Raw genomic sequence first — 10,000 nt, 5'->3', positions numbered from 1 at the left:
TTCAATATATCCATTCTAATCCTCACTCATCCGCCTCAAGCTTCCTCATCTTCCCTCCCAAATCACCTGCTTCTCCAACCCCCAAACCCCCCCATCCTTATCTCCCTTCCCCCAGGCTCCCCCACCAGTACCCCCATCCCGTATCCACGTTTTATTCTCCCGAGTCATCCTCGCCTCATTGGAACCTCTCGTCTCCCCAGTTCCCAACTCCTCCCTCTCCATAACCCCCTAACCTCCTTTCCTGCCTCTTCCCTAACCTCCTTATTCCCCCCCAATCCTTCCTTTCCCTCATTTCCCTAGTCCTCTAGCTCTCAACTCCTCTCTTCCTCCTCTTACCCCCCATCTACCAAATACCCCCTTACCCCTTAATCCCCCCTCCCTCGTTGCACAGCCAATTCCCCTGCCCACACGTCCTCTGACCCCTTCACCCCCTCCCTTAGCCAATTCCCCTGCCCGCCGAGTCTCCCTCCAATCTATCACACATTTCCTAACTCAGTCCACCCCCTGCTCAGCCAGTTCCCTTCCCCACGTCCATCCCCGGTGTACCACACATCCCCTACCCCTATCAACCCCCTTCCCCCTTCTGGTCAGCCAATTCCTCTCCCTCCAGTCTCCCTCGCATTCCCTAACCCCCTCTTCCTCCCCGCCCAAAGCCGGCCAGTGCCCCTCCCCTCCCCCACCCCACCCCCACAAGAGGCCACAATGACGGCAGCAAACACCACATCGCATATTATCCCGGGCCAGAGTCGGGCCGTCAACAGATCTGTCTTTCATGCTCGGCCGAGGGAGAAGGGCCTCCGTATTGTCACGGCCTCTCCTGGGCAAACACGCGGCCCTAGTTTATTGTCAGATACACTCCAGCTCGAAATATTGCTCTCCTTTCTATGTGTTTTTCTTTTTTTCTTCTCTCTCTCTCTTGGTCTCTCTTTTTTTTTTGTTTTCCTTTTTTTTTTTTTATATTCCATAGTGATCCTCCAGGTTTGTTTTAATACAGCTGCCCGTGTTGGTGGATTTTTTTTTGTCGTTGTCGTTGCTGTTGTAGTTGTTTCATTTTCGTGTTCGTGGATCTAGAAGTATTTGCAGGAGATGAATGCGAAAGTATTTCTCATAAAGGTTTTGTATTTCTTTTCCCTTCCCGGTGTGGAGGAAAAAGCATGTGACATTATTGATATGCGACAATACACGTGGATCTTCCGTTTTCAAATAAATATTCATAAGGGGAGGAAAGACGCGGGGAGGGGGGAAAAGAGGAAGGTGAAGGAGGAGGAGGAGGAGGAAGGGGGGAGGAGGAGGAGGAAGGGGGAGGAAGGGAGGAGGGGGAGGGGAGGAGGAGAGGAGGGGGGAAAGGGGGGGGAAAAAAGGGAAGGGGGAAGGAAAGGGAAAGGGGGAAAGGGGAAAGGGGGGGAAAGGGGGGAAAGGGGGAAAGGAGGGAAAGGAAAAGGGGGAAGGGGGGAAAGGGGGAAGGGAAAAAGGAAAAGGAAGGGGAAGGGAAAAATAAAAAGGGGGGGGAAAAAGGGGAAAAAAGGAAAAAGGGGGGGGGAAAAAGGGAAAGGGGAAAAAGGGGGGAAAAAGAAGAAGGGAAGGGAAGGGAAAAGGAAGGGGGGGAAGGAAGGGAAAAGGGGGGAGGGGGAAAAAAGGGAAAGGGAAGAAGGAGGAGGAGGGAGGGAAGGGGGGAAGGAAGGGGGAAGGGAAAAAAGGAAGGGGGAAGGGGGAAAAAAAAAAAAGAAAAAGGGAAAAGGGAAAAAGAAAAAGGAAAAAGGAAAAAGGGAAAAAGGGAAAAAGGGGGGGGGGGGGGAAGGAAGGGGGGAAAAAGGGGAAGGAGGGAAAGGGGGGGAAAAGGGGGAAAGGGGAAAAAGGAAAAAAGGAAAAAAGGAAAAAGGAAAAAAAAGGGAAAGGGGGAAAGGGGGAAAAAAGGAGGGAAAGGGGGGGAGGGGAAGGGGGAGGAAAGGGGGAAGGGAGGGGAAGGGGGGGAAAAGGGGGAATGGGGGAGGGGGGGAGGGGGGAGGAGGGGGAAAAAGGGAAAGGGGGAGAAAGGGAAAGGGAAGGGGAAAGGGGGAAAAAGGAAAAAGGAAAAAGGAAAAAGGAAAAAAGGGGAAAAAGGTGGAAAGGGGGAAAGGGGGAAAGGGGAAAGGAAAAGGGGGAAAGGGGGGGAGGAAAGGAAAAGGGGGAAAAGGGGAAAGGGGGAAAGGGGAAGGGAAAAAGAAAAAGAAGAAGAAGAAGAAAAAAGAAGAAAAGAAAAAGAAGAAGAAGGGAAAAGGGAAAAAGGAAAAAGGAAGAAGGAAAAAAGGAAAAGGGGAAAAAGGAAAAAAAGGAAAAAGGAGGGGGAAGGGGAAAAAGGAAGGGAAAAAAGGGGGAAAAAAGGAAAGGGGAGAAAAAAGAAAAAAGAAGAAGAAGAAGAAAAAAAGAAGAAGAAAAGAAAAGAAGAAGAAGAAGAAAAGAAGAAGAAGAAAAAGAAGAAAAAGAAAAAAGAAAAAGAAAAAGAAAAAGGGAAGGGGGAAGGAGGGAAAGAAGGAAAAAGAGAAGGAGAAGAAAAAGAAAAAGAAAAGAAGAAGGAAAAAAAAGAAAGGGGAAAAAGAAAAAAGGGAAAGGGGGAAGGGGGGGGGGGAAGAGGGAAGGGGGGAAAAAAAGGAAAAAGGGGGGAAAAAAGGGGAAAAAAAAAAAAATAAAAGAAAGGGGAAAAAAAGGGAAGGGGAAAAAAAAAGGAGGAAGGGGGAGGAGGTGGGGGAGGGGAAGAAAGGAGGGGGAAAGGGAGGAGGAAGGGGGAGAAGAAGGAAGAAGAAGAAGGAAAAAGGAAAAAAGGAAAAAGAAGAAGAAGAAAAAGAAAAGAAAAAAGGAAAAAGGAAAAAGAAGGAAGGAGAAGGAAGAAGAAGAAGAAAAAAAGAAGAAAAAAAAGAAAAGAAGAAAAAGAAGAAAGAAAGAAAAAGGGAAAAAAAAAAGAAAAGAAGAAGAAGGGAAGGGAAAAAGGGGAAAAGGGGAATAGGAAGGGGAAGGGGAAAAAGGGAAGGAAAAAGGAGAAAGAAGGAGAAGGAAAAAAGGGGAAAAAAAAAAGAAAAGAACGAAGAAGGAAAAAAGAAAAAGAAGAAGGGGAAAAAGGAAAAAGGAGAAGGAAAGGAGAAAGAAGGGGGAAAAGGGGGAGGGAGGGTTTTTGGAAAGGGGAAGAGGGAAAGGGAAGAGGAAAGGGGGAATGAGGGGGAAAGGAGAATGAGGAAAAGGGAAGAAAAAAAGGAGGAAGGGGGAAAGGAGAATAGGAAAGGGGGGAATGAGGAAAAAGAAAGAGGAAAGGGGAAAAAAAAAGGGGGGGGGGAATAGGGGAGAAGGGGGAAAAAGAAGGGAAAAGGGAATGAGGAAAGGGAAGGGAAAGGAGAAAGAGGAAAAGGGAAGAGGAAAGGGAATAGGGAAAAGAATAAGGAAAAGGGGAATGAAAAAAGGAAAAATTTAGGAAAGGAGAAGAGGAAAGGGGAAGAGGGAAAAGGGGAAGAAAAAAAAGGGGAATAAGGGGAAAGGGAAGAGGGGAAAAGGGGAAAGGAGAAAGAATGAGGAGAAAGGGGGAGGAGAAAGGAGGGAGAGGGGATGATAAGCATTAGAAAAAATCAGGAGGCGATACATAGAGCGATATTTAGATATATTGATTGAATTAATGGATAGATATGGTTAATGTGTGTATATATATATATATATATATATAAAGAGAGAGAGAGAGAGAGACAGACAGAAAGGAAGAAAGAAAGAGAGAAAGAAAGAAAGAAAGAAAGAAAGAAAGAAAGAAAGAAAGAAAGAAAGAAAGATTCCGAGACAGAGTCAGACACCGAGACAGAGAGAGACAAAGCGATACAAAGAGAGGGAGAAAGACTGAAAGAAAGAAATAGAAAGAGAGAAAAAAGAGACGAAAGAAAAAGCAAGAGCAGCGCGCGGGAGATGGAGAGCGATAGAGAGAGCGAGGGAAAGCGAAAGAGAGAGAGAGAGTGACCGCCATCACGGGCTCCTCCCCAATACAGACGAGCAATATCCTGATCGGCCTCCCTCGACAATGGGGTAAGCGGTCCTCCAAACACGCGCGCCCACGATATGAGCCTCGGCCCGCCCCTCCGCCCGCCCAGGTGGTCAGGGCGGGCGTCGGCGTGCGGGCGTGGGTTGGCTGGCTGGTTTGGGTGAGTGTGTTTTATTTATTTGTTTGTTTGTTTGTTCATTCATTATTTATATTATTGTTTTGTTTATTTTTGGTGTGTGTGTGTGTGTGTGTGTGTGTGTGTGTGTGTGTGTGTGTGTGTGTGTGTGTGTGTGTGTGTGTGTGTGTGTGTGAGAGAGAGAAAGAGAGAGAGAGAGAGAGAGAGAGAGAGAGAGAGAGAGAGAGAGAGAGAGAGAGAGAGAGAGAGAGAAAGAGAGAGAGAGAGAGAGAGAGAGAGAGAGAGAGAGAGAGAGAGAGAGAGAGAAAGAGAGAGAGAGAGAGGGCGGGGGGGGGGGGGGGGGGGCTGCCAACCAGATAACCAGGCGGCTTCAAATTGAACGCAGCAACAGAACAAGAAAAAAGACAACGTGCAAGAAAATAAATAAATAAATAGGCGAACGAATAAGATAGATAGGACGAGCAGCAGAGAAGCCGAGAGATAATGCGAAGGCAAAACAGCGTCCATCCTACATATTCCAGGAAATTCAAAATCGGGAGGCGAGGCACAGACACACGTTAATACGGTTATTAACTTCTGTCCTTCTTTAATTCATGCAAGCGTGCAACGTAACTTGCAAAGTCGCTTAGTGTGAAATTATATGCCACAGACGATGTAGGTAACCTGGCGCCGGCAACTTACTCATACTTCCGGCTCATACTGCATGAACATATAGACGTAATTGCCGAGGGAGATGATGAGAAAGAGTGTGCACGAAGAGGAGAATAGGGGGGAGGGGGGGAAGACAGGGAGTGGGATGAAAGGTGGAGGGAAGGGTATGCTGTAGATAGTGTGTGTGTGTGTCTGTGTCTGTGTATTAGAGAGAGAGAGTGAGTGAGAGAGTGAGTGAGTGAGTGAGTGAGTGAGTGAGTGAGTGAGTGAGTGAGTGAGTGAGTGAGTGAGTGAGTGTATGAGTGAGAGAGTGAGTGTATGAGTGAGAGAGTGAGAGAGTGAGAGAAAGGAAAGAAAAAAGACTTGATTCCGAACCGAAAGTGATTTCCTTCAAAAGTAGTTCAGCCGGGATTTAAAAGTCCTTTCCCCGCGACCTCCTCCTTACCTGGACCGGCGACGGACCCCCGAGCATCGTCAGAAGCAGCTTAAGACGAGTGGCAAGTCGTCTTGTCTGTCCCAGAAGTACTCGGATCCGCTTTGCCTCCTCCTGTGCTTACCATCCCCGCTTCGCCCTTTTCTCTGATGTTACCTGGTCGCTTATTTAGTTGTTATTTATTTATGTATTTATTTTTATTTGAAGGGAAGATATACTCTCTCTCTCTGTTTCTCTCTTTCTTTCTTTATCTCTTTCTATCTTTCTATCTTTCTTTCTCTCTCTTTCTCTCTCTCTCTCTCTCTCTCTCTCTCTCTCTCTCTCTCTCTCTCTCTCTCTCTCTCTCTCTCTCTCTCTCTCTCTCTCTCTCTCTCTCTCTTTCTCTTTTTCTCTTTTTCTCTCTCTTTCTCTTTTTCTCTCTCTTTCTCCTTTTATCTCTCTTTCTCTTTCTCTCTCTCTCTCTCTCCCTCTCCCTCTCCCTCTCCCTCTCCCTCTCCCTCTCCCTCTCCCTCTCCCTCTCTCTCTCTCCCTCTCTCTCTCTCTCTTTCTCTCTCTCTCTCTCTCCCTCTCCCTCTCCCTCTCCCTCTCCCTCTCCCTCTCCCTCTCCCTCTCCCTCTCCCTCTCCCTCTCTCTCTCTCCCTCTCTCTCTCTCTCTCTCTCTTTCTCTCTCTCTCTCTCTCTCTCTCTCTCTCTCTCTCTCTCTCTCTCTCTCTCTCTCTCTCTCTCTCTCTCTCTCTCTCTCTCTCTCTCTCTCTCTCTCTCTCTCTCCCTCTCTCCCTCTCTCCCTCTCTCCCTCTCTCCCTCTCTCTCTCCCTCTCTCCCTCCCTTCCTCCCTCTCCCTCCCTCCCTCCTTCCCTCCCTCTCTCTCTCCCTTTGGTCTCCAGGTACCGCCGCATAAGGTACGAGAGAATCAAATCCTCTTCTCCCTCGGCTGCAGCTCGGCGATGGAAGGGGAGGAGGGCAGAGGGGAGGAGAGGGCGGGAGAAGGGGAAGGGGAAGAGCGGGTAGGGAAAGGGGAAGCGGAGGGGAGGAGAGGGGATTTTCTACCTCACCTGCGAGAGAAGTTGAGGTTTCGTGGTCGTTAGCGAAGAGCGAGTGTTAACCGTCTCGGTCGGAAGTAATGCTCGCGGTAAGTCGGCTGTTCATTAAGATCAGCACAGCCAGGCACGGAAAAAAGGAGGGGGGGGGGGGGGGTGGAGCGGATGGGAGGGAGGGAGGAGAAGGGAGAGGAGAGGAGGGTGAGGGGGTGGAGTGGAGAGGAGTGGAGAAGAGAGGAGAGGAGAGGAGAGGAGAGGAGACGAGAGGAGAGGAGGCAGGAGAAGGGAGAGAAGAGGACGGAAGAGAGGGGAGGGGAGAGGAGAGGAGAGGGGAAAGAAGAGGAAGGGGGAGATTTGAGAGGAGGGGGGGGGAGAGGGGCGATGAGGAAGGAGAAGGAATCGAAGCAAGAGATGCGGTAAAAGAGAAAGAGAAGTATTTTGGGGGAAGGGAAAAATATGTGATGAGGGTGGCCAGCAGATTTTTTTTCACTCCCGCGTTAAATGGTGATAATTCGGCGTAACGGCAACGTTTCTCAACGTTGTAATGTTTCCTCAGCACGTAAAAGTGTGAAAAACGTTAAGTGATTTGGTACATGTTGGAAAGATACTGGGAAGCGTTTGTGAGTCTAGTCAACAGGTATAATGCCAGAGGAAACGATTTTCACTTTCCATTTCACCAGTTTTCTTAGTAAGTTTATGCCGTATAGCACCTGCGGCACTCGTGTAAAAGTATTGCTGAATGTTAACGATTCTGAAACTGACATTAAGCGAACGTGGCCTTTCATTAGTAATTACGAGAGATGCTAAAACTAGCACTAATAGGTACAGACGATGTCTATATTACCACCAGTAGATCGTGAACGATTTTGAAACAATCGTTAATAATTGTGATGCCATTATTGTCAATGGGTTTGTTCAATAATAAAGATAGCTATTGTGTTTGCAGACTATTAATGGTAATTATAAAGGATTTCATTATCATCATAAGGAAATTCGAACCGTGTTAAAGCTGTTAATATTAATTACAAATAATGATAATGCTGTCATTATAAAATGCGAACGTTATTAAATCTGAGCTGAATTATTCTACACGGACCATGACTCACTGAACTTTTATATGATTAATCTACTAATTGAGATTACATTTCAATTGTTGTGCTGTTCATAGGATTATGTTGTTATTATTATTATTATTACTATCATCATCATCATCATCATCATAATATCACCATCATCATCTTCATCTTCATCTTCATCTTCATCTTCATCTTCATTATCATTATCATTATCATTATCATTATCATTATCATTATCATCATCATCATCATCATCATCATCATCATCATCATCATCATCATCATCATGTTGTGGTTGATGATGGTGTTATGTTCTTCTCAATGTTATTTTGAGACTTCTTATATCGGAATTTACAGATGAGGATGGACTGACTTTAAAGCCATGAAAATGACCACTCGATAAACTACTGCGTTTTTGCATGTATGAGACTGAGTGCGTTCTTACGTGTGTGTGTGTGTGTGTGTGTGTGTGTGTGTGTGTGTGTGTGTGTGTGTGTGTGTGTGTGTGTGTGTGTGGACGCGCGTGTGTGTGCGTGGGTGTAACGCTCACTCACCGACACTCACAGCATCAATAGTGTGTATTTCATCCGGCTGAGCACCGGTGTTGCCAACCAAAGGGGCGGCCATTTCCCGGGTTATTTGATTTCGCAACGGTGGCCTCAGGCGAGCGGCGTCAATTTTCGGTCTTCGTCAATGGGACTGGAAGGAAGTTTGGGCTTTCAGTGGACTTAACGCAACGTGATGCGTTTTTTTAATTTTTATTCTTGTACTGAGTATTACTTTTTTTGAAGGGGAGTCGTATTATTCTTGTTATTAGTGGTTTTTTTCTTAATTTATTTAATTTTCTCCCTCCTCTTCCCTGTCTCACTCTCTTCCTCCTTCTTCTCTTCCCTCCCTCCCTCCCTCCCTCGTATCCTTTTTCCCTCTTTTCTGCATGTTCTCTTGATATATATTTTTCTTCGGTGACCTATTTACTACCCACTCATCTATTTATTTATTCGTTCTTCTCATTCATGTATGCATTCCTCGTAGCCTCTCTCACACATCAACCCTACACCCCCAACCCTCCCCTCTCCTCCGCTCTCACACTTTCCTCTTCGCCCCATCTTCTCTCTCGGCCTCCTCTTTCCCCGCCCCCGTGTTCCCTCTCTTCCCAATTCCCGTCCCCTATTCTGTCTTTCCCTTTCCCCACCCCACCTCCCCACTGTCTCCCACCCCCACCCTTTATTCTCTTTCTTTAGCCCCCCTCTTACCTCTCTACTCTCCCCTTCCTTTGCCTTTCCTCACCTCCACCTCCCCTTTCTCTTTGCCTCTTCCCTCGCCCCCACTTCTCTTCTCTTCCGCCTTCCCTCCACCCCCACTTTCCTTCCACCTCCCAGAGTGTCCCGACCCCTTCCGTGTGGCGCACCCGCGTTGAATAAAGGGCCAGAATAATCAGATTCATCAATCCATCCATTCATTGATCAATCGAAGTATCCATACACATACACCTCTGCATATTCATCGGCAGACCGCCCGGCAGACGACTCCAAGGTACTAATTTGATCAGAGCCCGTAATTATGACTAATAGCCGAGACCACCCACGCATAGCTGATTCTGTCGCCGTGCCCCTCGCTTCCCTCGCGCGTCGATCCCCCCCTTCGTTCCGCCTGCCTCGTGTTCCGCGTCCGCCGCCTTCCTCTCCGGCGCGAGGGGCTGCTTCCTCTTTGGGGTGAGCTCGTGATACTCTCGGTATGTTTGCCTTCTTCCTGTTGCTTTATTCGGGCCTATAATATCACACGCACATACACTTACACTTACACTTATACTTATACTTATACTTACACTTACACTTACACTTTCATACACACACACACACACACACACACACACACACACGCACACACACACACACACACACACACACACACACACACACACACACACACACACACACACACACACACACACACACACACACACACACACACACACACACACACACACACACACACACACATAGACATACACACACAAACACACACACACTTGGGTAGACGAACATAACTATTCCTTCACATTTTCCCTATTTTTGCTTGCTTCTGCATTGTTAAATTCTCATCCATCTGTCTCTTCATCTCCCCCTCTGTCCCCTTGTTCTTCCGCCATCTCTCTCTCTCCTCTCTCTCTCTCTCCCTCTCTCCCTCCCTCCCTCCCTCCCTCCCTCCCTCCCTCCCTCCCTCCCTCCCCCCCTCTCTCTCTCTATCTCTCTCTCTCTCTCTCTCTCTCTCTCTCTCTCTCTCTCTCTCTCTCTCTCTCTCCCTCCCTCCCTCCCTCCCTCCCTCCCTCCCTCCCTCCCTCCCTCCCCCCCCCCCCCTCTCTCTCTCTCTCTCTCTCTCTCTCTCTCTCTCTCTCTCTCCTCTCTCTCTCTCTCTCTCTCTCTCTCTCTCTCTCTCTCTCCATTTCCAAGATCCCATTAGCTTCCCGACGGGGCTTTTCTTGTCGTTCCGTCGTCTTTGTCCTCCTTGACAGTCCCCTTCAACTCGTCATCGGAGGTACCTCTAATCACGGGCTATTTTTTATGTCCTTGTCTCCTTTTCTGTTCTTGCTATTCCCTTTCTTTGTTGCTGTGTAAGTGTGTAGTTTTTGTATTCCTTTTTTCTGTCATTAGTGATATGTTTTTTTTGTTTTTTTTTCTG

At 47.6% G+C, this 10,000-nt stretch overlaps 1 protein-coding gene across 3 annotated transcripts in view; it reads left to right on the top strand.

Moving 5' to 3' along the window:
* Positions 1-10,000, top strand: part of LOC125031779 (discoidin domain-containing receptor 2-like) — a 740,435-nt gene that overhangs the window by 448,642 nt on the left and 281,793 nt on the right. The gene's annotated exons all lie outside the window — the stretch shown is intronic.

The sequence above is a fragment of the Penaeus chinensis genome, chromosome 13 (assembly GCF_019202785.1).
Source record: "Penaeus chinensis breed Huanghai No. 1 chromosome 13, ASM1920278v2, whole genome shotgun sequence".
Classification (NCBI taxonomy): domain Eukaryota; kingdom Metazoa; phylum Arthropoda; class Malacostraca; order Decapoda; family Penaeidae; genus Penaeus; species Penaeus chinensis.
The sequence above is the reverse complement of the archived record's forward strand: the minus strand, read 5'-3'. Positions and strand labels throughout refer to the sequence as shown.